The sequence below is a fragment of the Nelumbo nucifera genome, chromosome 4 (genome assembly GCF_055504915.1).
Source record: "Nelumbo nucifera cultivar China Antique chromosome 4, China Antique-T2T, whole genome shotgun sequence".
In the NCBI taxonomy this organism is placed as follows: Eukaryota; Viridiplantae; Streptophyta; class Magnoliopsida; order Proteales; family Nelumbonaceae; genus Nelumbo; species Nelumbo nucifera.
The window spans coordinates 57,826,158-57,838,439 of record NC_142652.1 but is presented as its reverse complement, the minus strand read 5'-3'; the positions used below and the strand labels follow the sequence as shown (position 1 = coordinate 57,838,439).

The following is a 12,282-nucleotide window of genomic DNA, read 5'->3' as shown; positions in this document are numbered from 1 at the left end:
CTTGTTTCTCTTTGATTTTGCAGGACGTAATAGCAAAATGTGAGGTACCGAAGCGTTGCTAGACTGTTGAAGAAAAGAGAAGAGAAGAGGAATTGGATTGCGTTTCAGGTATAGTCATCTTAATTTAATCTTGTTTTTTTTTTTTTAATTTTTGAACTCCTTTTTTTGGTAAAATAGTGAATTTTGAATTCTTAGTTAATTAATTTTTTTCTTTCTTTTTTTCTAGATCCGATTATTTTTTTAGTACTATTTCTTTTTCGTTTAGTTCTTAGATCTATTTTTTCTTTTAATTTCTTGTGCGAATTTCTGTTTAGGATTGTTAGTTTCTATTTTTTTTATTTTTAGATTAGAAACTCACTTCATTTTATTTTATTTTATTTTTTTATTTATTGCCGCATATTCTTATTTTTTTTGTTTTTCTGTTTAATCCTTTGAGTAGAAATTTCCCTTGTTAGTATTTATTTTTGTGGTTGTTAATTTTTTTAATTAATCCTTTTATTTTTGGTTGGTTGTAATTCTTGGTTGCTTTATTTAATTACCCTTTAATTAGTTATTTAATTGAATAATTAATTGTTAATAGGAAATTATTCAAATTTTCGAATTTGAGTTTAAATTTCAAATTTGAATTCAAAATTTAAATTTTAATTCGAATCTGAGTTTGAATTTGATTTTGAATTTAAATTTCAAAATTTGAATTTCAAAATTTGAATTTCAAAAATAAATAAAAAATAATAAAAATAATAAAATAATAATAAAAAAATTAATTAATATTTTAAAATTTTTGCATTTGCATTCCAACATTTAGGGTTTTATATTCTAGAGCATGCATCATATAGGATTATTTAATTGTTGAAATTATCTTGTTAGTTGTGAATCCATTTGTGTTTTTTATTTTTTTAATAGTTCCTTTTGCTGAATTAGTTTTGTTTTATTATTTTATGTTAAATTGCTGAATTTCATATTAGAAATAATTGTTCATGTAATTAGTTGCATTTATTTTGTTTATTTTGTTTTTTTCGTTAATCCATTTAAGGGCAATCCAACTTAAATAAGATAAGGTGGGGATTTCATCACCCTTCCTTGGCCCAAAAACCACCATCTTTTCACGTGCGGTTCACCCTAGACCCTAATTTAAAATTTGGATAGAAAGATCCTTTAGGGAGCCTCACATTTGGTTTAAAAGTGTGCTGAATTTTAGGGAAGCTTGTAATTGCTTTCCATAACTAGCAGTTGGTGTTTAAGAAAAGAGGTTACACAGCTAAGCCTAAGCGTGTTTTGTGGTTACTTAATTAGGTCCTTGTGAGAGCAAGGGGAGCCTCCCACATCCCCACCTCTTACCTAGCTTACCAAAGGAAGTGGTGTAATTCCAAATGAACCTAAGAGGATTCACATTGGTTGAACCACTAGTTTAGGAAACCTTAGGTCAGTCCGTAGGTCGTGTGTTTAAATTGCTTGCATCTTTTTAAAATTTAAAAATTCAAATTTGAATTTAAATTTTAGGAATTTAAATGTCAAAATCTAAATTTGAATTTCAAAAAAAAGTTTTAAAGTTCAAATTTGAGTTTAAATTATAGAATTTAAATTTCAAAATCTAAATTTGAAATTAAATTTCAAGATTTAAATTTCAAATTTCAAAAAAAAAGAGAAGAAGAAAAAGGGACTTTTGACTTGTATGCTGGGAAGGAGATCTCTGAGGAGAGAAATAGTAGAACCCATACCTGAGATGGAGAGGTACCTCCATGACCAACAACGCAACCAAATGGCCAGAATCAATGATGCACAACCCAGAAAGCTAAAGGAGTATTTCACTCCGGCCTAGTATGACCCTTCATCCTGTATACAGTTGCTAGATTCCCAAGCCTTGCAGTATGAGATTAAATCAAGCACAATCCAGATGCTTCCCTCTTTCTATGGGAACCCGAGTGAGGACCCATACAAACACATAGACGAGTTTCTAGAAATCTGTTCCACTATAAGGATCTGAAACTTTAATGATGATGCCCTTAGATTAACTCTTTTCCCCTTCTCCTTGAAAGACACGGCCAAGCACTAGTTGGGAACTATAGGGAGACCTATTAGAACTTGGGCAGAAATGCAATAAGAATTCCTTAGAAAGTTCTACCCTATAAAACGAACCAACACCATGAGAAGAACCATCACTGGATTCACCTAAACACCTGGTGAACAAATTCACGAGTCTTGGGAGAGAATGAAAGAGTTGATGAGAAAATGCCCACACCATAGCCTGTCTCAATGGAAAATTGCCCGAGCCTTCTATGAAGGTTTGACTGATAAATACAAGCAAATGGTGGATGCATCTTGTGGGGGGCATTTATGAGCAAAAGTGATGATGAAGTGTATGCTCTTTTTGAGACTTTGAGTGAAAACTCCATCAACAATGCATCCTTGTATTCCTATGAAAGGTTGGTGGGACCCTCAAAGAGGGCAGGACTCTATGAAGTCAGGAAAAGTATAGAGCCCGAGGCAAGAATGGACTTGAATGCAATCTCTAGAAAATTGGACAGGGTAGATCTTCTATCCCAAAAGCTTGATCAATTCTTCACCTATAACCAGCAACCGGGCCCATCTACACCTTACCCTGAAATTTGTTCCATTTGTGGCAGCCCAACCCACAAGGTTGATGATTGTCCCACGGCGGCCTAGTTTCCACCCTTTATCCAAGAACAGGTTCAGGCAGCCTAGAGTTTCTCAAGGCCCAATAATGACCCATTCTCAAATACTTACAACCCTAAGTGGAGAAATCACCCTAACTTTTCTTGGAAGACACATCAACCTAACACACAGTCCTAGCAGTATCACCCATCTAACTCCATGGCCCAACAATTTCAGAGGCCACAAGTGCAGAGTCAATTACAGTAGATATACCCTAGGAACCAACCGGCTTAACCTTGTTAGGCTTACCCACAACCTCCTCAGACCCGTACAGTTGATGACTAGTTCATGCAATTTCAGCAGCAGTCCATCGCTAGATTAGACAGCCAAATAGGACAGCTAGCCGAAGTCAATCAGTTGTGAATCCTAGAAATCAGCCACCGGGTTTTCCTCCATAGCAGATTCAACCACCTCCTAAGAAGCCTCAGTTTGAAAATGCCAAAGCTGTTACAACTTTAAGGAGTATGAGGATTTTAGAAGACCCGTATGAGAAAAAGAGAGTTAGTGAAGAAGAAAAGGAGCAAAAAGACCCTAAGTTGGGGGAGGGGAAGAAAAAGGAAAGGAAAATTTAGAAAAAGAGCTTATAGTGAACCGACCTGTAGTTCCCTTTCCAACCACACTCACAGTCGGGCCGTTGCGAAAGAAGAAAGAGACTTGCAACAAGGAGATCAGGGAGTTATTCAAGCTAGTCCATATTAACTTCCCTCTCCTCGACGCAATCCAACATGTCCCGACCTATGCCAAGTTCTTGAAAAAGCTATGCACTCAAAAGAGGGAGCCACGATTGGCCCCACAAAAAGTAATGCTCTTGACAGATGTTAGTACGGTTCTCTTAAACCAACTTCCCTAGAAAATGAAAGTCCTTGGTGCTCCTCTCATAAACTGTGTCATCTCTGGAATCACTTTCGATCGGGCCCTATTGGGTCTTGGGGCTAGTGTAAATCTGATTCCCTCAATTATTTATGAAAGGTTCAGGATCAGCGAGTTAAAACCTACCCCGGTAATTCTACAACTCGCTGATCGGTCAGTCAAGGCTCCTCGAGGTGTTATTGAGGACGTCATTGTCAGAATAGAGGATTGTTACTTCCCATTAGATTTTGTCGTCCTAGACATGACCCCAACTGAGGAACTGAACCATAACTCGATAATCTTAGGACGTCCGTTTCTAGCAACGGCCAATGCAAACATCAATTGTAAATCGGGAGAAATGGACATTTCATTTGGGGAGTATAAAGTCCAGTTAAATATATTTAGTGCCACTAAGTATCCAAACCTAGGGGAAGATGAGTTCAAGGTAGATGTAGTGGATGCGTTTTTAGATGGCCTATCTACCCCTTGGTTAGCCCAATCTGAACCCTGTCTGTGGGAAGAAGAAAGCGAGTTTGAGAGTATAGATGAGAAAAGTGTGTGAATGTGTCAAGATGAAGACATTAAACTTAGCTCTGGTTGGGAGGCAATCCAACGTAGTTTCCAGTTGTCTATAGGATTAGAGTTTTTGTTTCTTGATTCTAGACTAGTTGGGAGACCTTGAACCCCTTGGGAAAACTCTCTTGATTATTCCCTTTGGCCCAAGCCACTTTGCATCAGTCTAGTCATACCATTAGGGACAATGGCACTTAAGTTGGGGGGTGAGGAAAGAGAAAAAAATTGAAGCTAAGCCTTTAGAAATGTAGAACTAAAAATTTCACTGAAAATTTTAAAAAATTCTTTCCATTAAAAGATGTTCCCAAACAAAAAAAGTTGAGGAAACTGATAAAAGAATACTGAATTTTGTAGAAATTGGTAACAAGTGATAGGAGTCAAAATTGGTCTTATTTGAACATTGTCGAAATCATTTAGAAATTGGAAAATACTCCCAAGTTTGCCCTTGTAAAGATAAGAAGAGAAAGATTGAGAAATTCTTCAAATTGTTAGAGACAGTGGACTACCCTGAATAGTGTTTCAAAAAAAAAAAAGAGAAAAAAAGGTCAATGGACACCTTAGACTTAGTAACCGGGTCTCTTTAGCTAAGTGTCGAGATTTGCATCAAAAGAGAAAGGGAATGCCAAAGACAATCACCTAGCACTTAGTAACCGGATCTCTTCACCTAAGGCAAGTGTCGAGATTCACGTCAAATGGTGGAAGGTAACAATAAAAATAAGTGTGTATATCAAGTTCAGGGGTAGAAATCCACTGTCTAAAATGATAAGAAGAATACCTGCCTAATTTTAAAAATCAATCTTATCTTATCGAGACAGTCTGCAAATGGAAGGGTATATGAGATTTTTAAGCCAAGTTTTTGTAATGTTCAAAGCAAGACAGTTTTACCCCTTAAGCCCAACGCCGATCTATACAAAGTTAGAGAATTCTGAAATCAGGATACTTGGCCAATATTGTCAAGGATGATCTTGCATTGGGAATGATCTCTTTATTCAGTGTAATTTTAAGGGTATATAAGATTTTTAAGCCAAGTTTCTATAATATTCAAAGCAAGACAATTTTACCCCTTAAGCCCAATGCCAATCTATACAAAGTTTGAGAATTTTGAAATCAGAATACTTGGCCAATTTTGTCAAGGATGATCTTGCATTGGGAATGATCTCTTTTCTTAGTGTAATTTTAAGGCTGCATTGCTAGGGGACTAAAAATGGTTAAGTTGGGGGGTGTGATAACTCTATAATTTTATGCCTTAAGGGCATCATTTCAATGCTATTCTAGGCCTTAGAATAGTCAAAATGTCTCATTTTCCCAGTTAAATTCAATATTGTGATCTTGCATTAGGAATGATCTCTTTACTTAGTATAATTTTAAGGCTGCATTGCTAAGGGACTAGAAATGGTTAAGTTGGGGGGTGTGATAGCTCTATAATTTGATGCCTTAAGGGCATCATTTCAAGGCTATTCTAGGCCTTAGAATAGTCAAAATGTCCCCTTTTTCCCAGTTAAATTCAATATTGTGACATTTGAGGGTCTTTGTGCAAATATTGGGGAAAAATGGGGAAGTTTCAAGGCTGAAATGCAGTTTTTGTGAAACTAGTGTGAATTCTAGCTAAGAGAGGGGGTGTTTTTGTGAAAAAGTGAGCACATGAGGGAACCTCCTATCTGCTAAACCCAAAATGGTGCCCCTCCTACTGTATTAGCATACTCCCCTCTCCCTAATAAAACCCTAGGGCGCCTCTCTACTCATTCTTTTCATCTCTAACAAACCCTGGCCGCCCCTAACTGCCTAATCCTCTCCTTCCATCCCTTCCTAACATCCAATCTCTACCCTCCATTCTAGGGCACCCACTTTGGAGTGCATTCTAACCCTAGGGTGCCACCTAACTACTAATCCTCACCATTCAACCTTTAGCCACTAGATCTCAGCCCTCTATTTCTCTCTATCTCAGCCATTCATTCTAGGGTGCCACCCACTCCTTTTAGTTTTCACCTTTCAGCCCTAGGCACCTAAATCTCCACCATCCAATTCTGGGCACCTAAATCTCAGCCCTACATAATATTGGGCGCCTTCTCCTTCTCTTCTCAGCCTTAGGATCACCTTAGAACAATCCTAACCCTCAATTCTAAACCCTAGGGCGCACATATATCTGCTAAAACCCAATGCCTCCCTCTCTTTCTCTCTAATCCCAGTTTTATCCACCTTTCTCTATAAAAAGGACCCAAGGGGTCCTGGGAAGGGGTTGGATTCTGCCCCCAAGTAAGATAGAAGGTTGTTCTTGAGAAGTTCAAGGGTAGAGGAAGAGGAGAACGCCCAGGCAAGAGGAGGGGTTCCTGCTTGCGATTCGCCTAGCCACTATTGCCACCTCTGGATCCGGATCCCAACCGATTTTCCATTAGTTTCAGATTTACTTTATGTTCTTTAATTTCTAGTCCTTACTTTTATTTCTACAATTTACTTTTATCTAGTTTAATTTTTGTCTTCCTTTCTGCAGATCTAAAATTCAGCCAAGTAAGACGGAAGGCCTAGCTCGAGGAATTCGAGGGTTAAAGGATAGATCTGGAGACTGCTACCTCTAACCGAGTTGCAGACATTCTATTTAGTTTTATTTATTTATTTATTTCTGCCATTTATTTATCTTTTTGCAAGTTTCACTTTCAACATTGTTAGAATTTTATTTTAATGGATTCTAGTTTAATTAATTAAATTTTGTGTTTTTGCAATCTCGCTTCCCTATGGATACGACCCCTTTCTCACCACTAACTGCATTTGTAGTTATTTTGAGAATTAGAAAGATTTATAAATGTTGAAACTGGTGTTCCAAAGTGGTTAACAACACGCTTTTGGAGACACTAGAACCTAGTAGTTAATCTTGTGATTTCTTTTACTTCTTCTCTTCTTTATTATCAATTTTTTTTTTTTTTTTACCTCTGAAGGTAGTAGTTTGGTTCTGTTATTCATCCTGCTTGTTTTAGAAGATAGATTTTAATTTGGTTGAAGATCTACTAAGATTCACAGTTCATTTGGTTATCTTCCTCTCTAACTATTTTATCGAGCCATTTGCTTATAGTTTTGTTGTAGGTCCTTCCCCCTTTACTGTGATCATCTTTAGGGATTAGGCTTTTCTTTGAAGTTTAGAAGAATGATCATAGTACAAAAAAGGTGTCTAGCTCAAGGGATTAAGATTGACTTGAGGGGAGGAGATGGTAGTATTGAGTAGCACAGATCTGGAATAAAAGAAAATAATAAGAGAAATAGTGGTAATGAGAATAAGATATTGGAAGCCTGGGTGGTCTGTTTGATGGGAAGAGTATTTGTAGATTAGGAAAGGGAAAGAATAGGACATTTAGAGGAAACGAGTAAATAGGTCAATAATTGGTAAATGAAAAATAAATAAATAAGTAGAAATAGATAAAAAATAATATATATATATATATAAAATAAAGAAATATTCAAAAAAAAATAATAAAATAAAATGGGAAGGTTTTCTTTCACGCCCTTTACTGTGCTTTCTTATTATTCTGCTTGATTAGTTGCTTATTTGGTGTTTATGATTGTTTGGGATCACCATGTGGGCCCAACCTATTGGACTCGGGAGAGGGGTGCCTAACCCCTTCCCTCTCCCATTCATGTCTTACCCAGACTAGTGGGACTGGAGCCTTGGGTTTTAGAGTCATTATTAAAACAAAGCATTTTGAAAATCATTGGTAGAGGTCCCATCACCTCCATTTCTTAAACTGATGGGTAGCGACTCCAAATCCAGCCCAAGTAGCAAGTGAGCCAGTTTTTTTCGACGCTCACATGTGTGTCTTGACGTCCGTAGAATTTATAAACTTGTGTGGCGTTCACACGTCCCCAACACGCGATCTGGTTTCCCGATCGAGCTGGGTGGGTTATCGTGGTTTGACCGCTAGACCAGACATCAACTAGAGGGGAACTAGGCCAAATCCACCTGAGCTCGTCATGAACTCCCATCACCGGTTCGGGACCCCTAGCACAAGGAGTGGGGGCAATTGATGAGGGGTGATTTGGCCCGACCTAGTGAGCGGAGGACATGTGGATGCGACTTAACAGTTAAACTGTGAATCAACATTTATTGCCACCTCAGCACCACCTACCACCTCGGGTGTCTCGGGTACCTCAGCAATGACCGAGATTCGGGTAGCTCAGGGTTGCCTAACTTACTGAGGTGACATGCTAGACTTCTAGAAGCATGTTAGTCATCTCTAAGCTCTTCGAGATCATGCCACACGATCGGGGGACTTATCCTTATCCCGCTTGAAACGGGCAGACACGATAGGTCTTATGTGCTAGCATGTTATCCACCTCCCGGGGTGGAATAGACTCCTAACGGTGCGGGCTGAGGATCTCGGAGGTGTTTTGTGAGACCCAGGACAACCCAGTTATATAAGGGCATCAATTTTTGAGACTCAGGTACGCGCAATTTACTTTATTCTAGCTCTCATACTCACTTGCTTTCAGCTTGTAACCAACTTAGTACTAACTTAAGCATCAGAGTGACCACGTTGGGTTAGCCACCCCGGGTTCTCTAAGTACTTCTTCCTTGCAGTTCAACTGGCTAGCTAGGCGAGCTATCATCCAGCTAGGAGCCACCAGATCACGCACCATCAGAAATACCACTATCATTGAATGGAACGGTGCGATACCGTACGTGGCATCACAAGTTTTTTGGCAATTGCTTTGGCAGTGGACATAACCTCCATTGTAGGTTTTGTAATAGTTGTCCTTATGTTATTATTAGGGTGTTCACATTAAATGTCAAACCAACCAAACCGGTCCGACCCAACCCAAGTTGGTGAGTTTTTCAAAACCACCGGTCGGTTTCAATTTGTATGAGAAAATAAGCCGACAACTCGGTTCGGTTTTGATTTTCATACATGAAAACCGAAATTAAACCGAACTGAACCAATCCTATATATTTAATTAATTATTAGTTAGTCCCTACCCTATATGTTAAATGTTGATATATTTTATTTGTGTTTTGTTTGAACATTAAAAAGATGGTTATTTATGATAAAAACTAAAAACGTAAAACCATTACAAATATAATACAGTGGTACAATATTTAATTCAGTTTTGTATAAATTTAAATATATATTGACAAAAAAATCAGTTTTACATAAAAAGTTAATTGATTTAAATATATATTTTGAATTTTCATAAAAACTAAAAAGAAATAAACTTAAATATAAATAGATATTTAGAAATAGATATTTTAGTTTAAAATATATATATAAAAATCGACTAAACCAATAAACCGACCCTTCATATTTGGGTCAGTTTTGCTTCATTATTGGTCGATTTTAGTTTAATCAATAAGTAAACCAACTAGGTTGAATCGGTTGAAGAAAATGACTCAGACTGACCCAACCCAACCCATGAATACCCCTAGTTATTATAACCTTCATCGCAAATTTTGCGATGATTTCCTTCATGTACTTACATTTTACCCCACTGTTTATTGACAGGAATATTCTATCAATAAACATAGGTTGTCTTTTCCCCTTTTTATTTTAGGTATGTTCTAATTAAATCGGTCTGGCAATTTTGGCATTTCCGTTCTTAATATTAACCCCTCGCTTATTGATAGAAGTATTCTATCAAAAAGTACAATTTATTATTATGGAGTGTGTTTGGCAATTGTTCATGGCGTGATGATGAAGGACACAACGCATGCGGATTTCATGTGTTGGAGAGTTTAATTGGTTATATGTCTCTTCGTATATCATGGGGGGTTTGTCATTTAAATTTGAAAATGAGGATTTGACAGGCTACGTGTGGGATATATGACAAAGGGAGAATTAAGTGTTGACAACAGTTATCATGGGGACTAAGGGACCATTGTGTAAATACTGAAAATCAGAAAACTTACTTGAGAATACCATGGGGCGCACCAAACAGGTTATGGTACCATGAGGTGCATTGGCAAGTGTCATTAAAAGGACAGTTTGGGGGCAAAGGTTTTCTCTATTTCGAAGAACATTACATTTCCTCCTTAATGTTTCTCTCTCTTTGTTTTTGTGCTTTTTCTCTTACCATATAGGACCCTCATCCAGAAACTAAAAAATGACCTAACCAACACCTACCAACATCGCAATTGTACCAATAACTGTTATGCATATGCCTTAGCAACCCTATGCTTCAAAAACCAACCTTGCAATGAGAACACTTTAATCTGTGTCTAGATGCAAGGGCAATCATCCATTGACAGCCTCTCACATTGGGTAAAAACACAAGACAGAGTTGATAAAGAAGATTGGAAATATCCTATAATTCAGAAGCATAAAAACCCCACTTCCTCACCACAAGACAACAAAGTCCTCCTGCAATACCAATTAGTGAATAGTGTCCTTCACTACAAGATAATTGATGGAGTACACGCCTGTTGCCTAGGTGCTAATGAAAGCAATATTGCATTAAGGAAAACCCATAAAGTATGTTGTTGAAATATGGTAGTGATGCCGCTTAATCCGAGGTAGTGCACGAACCGAGGATGACAATCAGATTATCCTTGCTGGTAGGTTGGGGCCAAGTTTTAAGGACGATGTTGTGTTTCAAGACCTGTAATCAAAGAAGAAGTCAGAGGCCCGAAGAGTTATCCCCGGGTAAGTATTCTGACGCTCAAGTCAGTAGGAGGGGGTGGATGGCCAGGCCGAGTTACAGGGATGCTGGTCCGGGCTAATTAGTAGAATGGGTGCTAGAAGTTGGGGGTCCTTTACCTTGAGCATGGAGTACCTTTTTATAGCTGGAGGGTCCATATCCTGGTTAGAGTAGGGTAGGGAAATCGGGACAGCGCTCCCCGCTGAGGTTATAGGGGGTAGAGTCCTACTCCTTGGCGGAGTTGTATTGTCATCCCTATCCACTAGGCGAGCTTATCCGTGAGGTGCGTAGCTGACATGGTCAGTGGGATCATGGTAATGTCATAGCTCGGCCGGACATCGCCAACGTGGCCGAGCTGTGACAGATGGTTGTGGGCCTTCGGGCCAACTTAGCCATGTCCCCAACATCACTCCCCCAGTTCCAAAGTCGAGGGATGAGGTCCCCTAGGTTTGTTGCCTGGCTGGGGAACTTTCGGGCATGTGTATTGCCAGCGCCTTGTCAGTTGTTGCTAAGGAGTCCTCTGATTGCCGGCTGTAGAACTTAAATGAGAATCAAAATTTCAGTTCCTGAACCACTCCCCCAGTTCTGCTGTCGAGGAGGGGGAGTGCTCGGCTAGGCTACTGCACGGCCTTGTGGCCTTGAAATGGCCAAGTCGAGGATTTAAGTGGCCTAGCCAAGGATCTATGTCGAAGGTTGGACTGGTACGGCGGGTCCTCGTGTCGAAGGTTGGACTAGTACTGTAGTTGAACTGGCGCAATTAATGGGCACAACCGCTGCCTGTCGAGGGTGCCGCTTCAGTTTTCTGAGGCTTCCTGTCGTACGTTATTGGTCGCATCGATTGGCCTTCCAAGGCGATATCAAAGGTGCTTCATCTGCACTGTTGATTTCTCTTCGGTCTGTGCCCCTGATGGTTATAAAAGGGAAGATGGGGGGGACCCCCTATCCTCAGTATTGCATGCAAGAAGGTGTTTGGCATTCATTGCTAAGTAGATTGTTCGGTCATATAGTTCGGCAGATAGTTCGGCAGCTAGCTCGGCAAACAGCTCGACGTCTAGTTCAGTGGCTTTCACTCTTCAGCTCCACAAATTGTCCGGTATGTCCTTTTCATCTCATCGGTCCTCTTCTTCTTTCGGGCCCTCCAGTAGTTCCGGTTCTAGCTCTTCTCGCAGCTCAACCTACGAGCCTAAGCTGAGAGATTTTGTGGCTGCCAAATTTGAGGAGGCTGAGGCTGGTCCCTCTTGGATGGAGGCGGAGCTTCCTCTTCAGGCAGGTCGCCGGTTCAGTACCACGCCCTACGTCTCTTAGACAGTTTTGTATGCCCTTAGCTTCAATCCGATTTGATGTACTTTGATATTTAGTGTAAATAAATAAAGTGCATGTTTGATTCATGTTGTTTGGTATAATTCTGTGTAAGACCCCAAAAACTAGACACTTATAGAGACTCGTGTTAGTTTTAAATGTTCACAGCCATTGGATAAGTCTGGGGAGATTTATCCTGTCAAGGCTGATACTGGTGTGCTACCAAGTGTTGGGATGGCATGTCTCGGCCACCAGGGTAAGGCCCAAGGCACA

At 39.3% G+C, this 12,282-nt stretch overlaps 1 non-coding gene across 1 annotated transcript; it reads right to left on the bottom strand.

The window, feature by feature from the left end:
* Window positions 1–2,140: 2,140 nt before the first annotated feature.
* Window positions 2,141–2,247, bottom strand: LOC148800548 (small nucleolar RNA R71). The gene has a single exon (XR_016071100.1). It is a non-coding gene; the product is annotated as a small nucleolar RNA R71 (small nucleolar RNA).
* Between the last annotated feature and the right edge of the window lie 10,035 nt (window positions 2,248–12,282).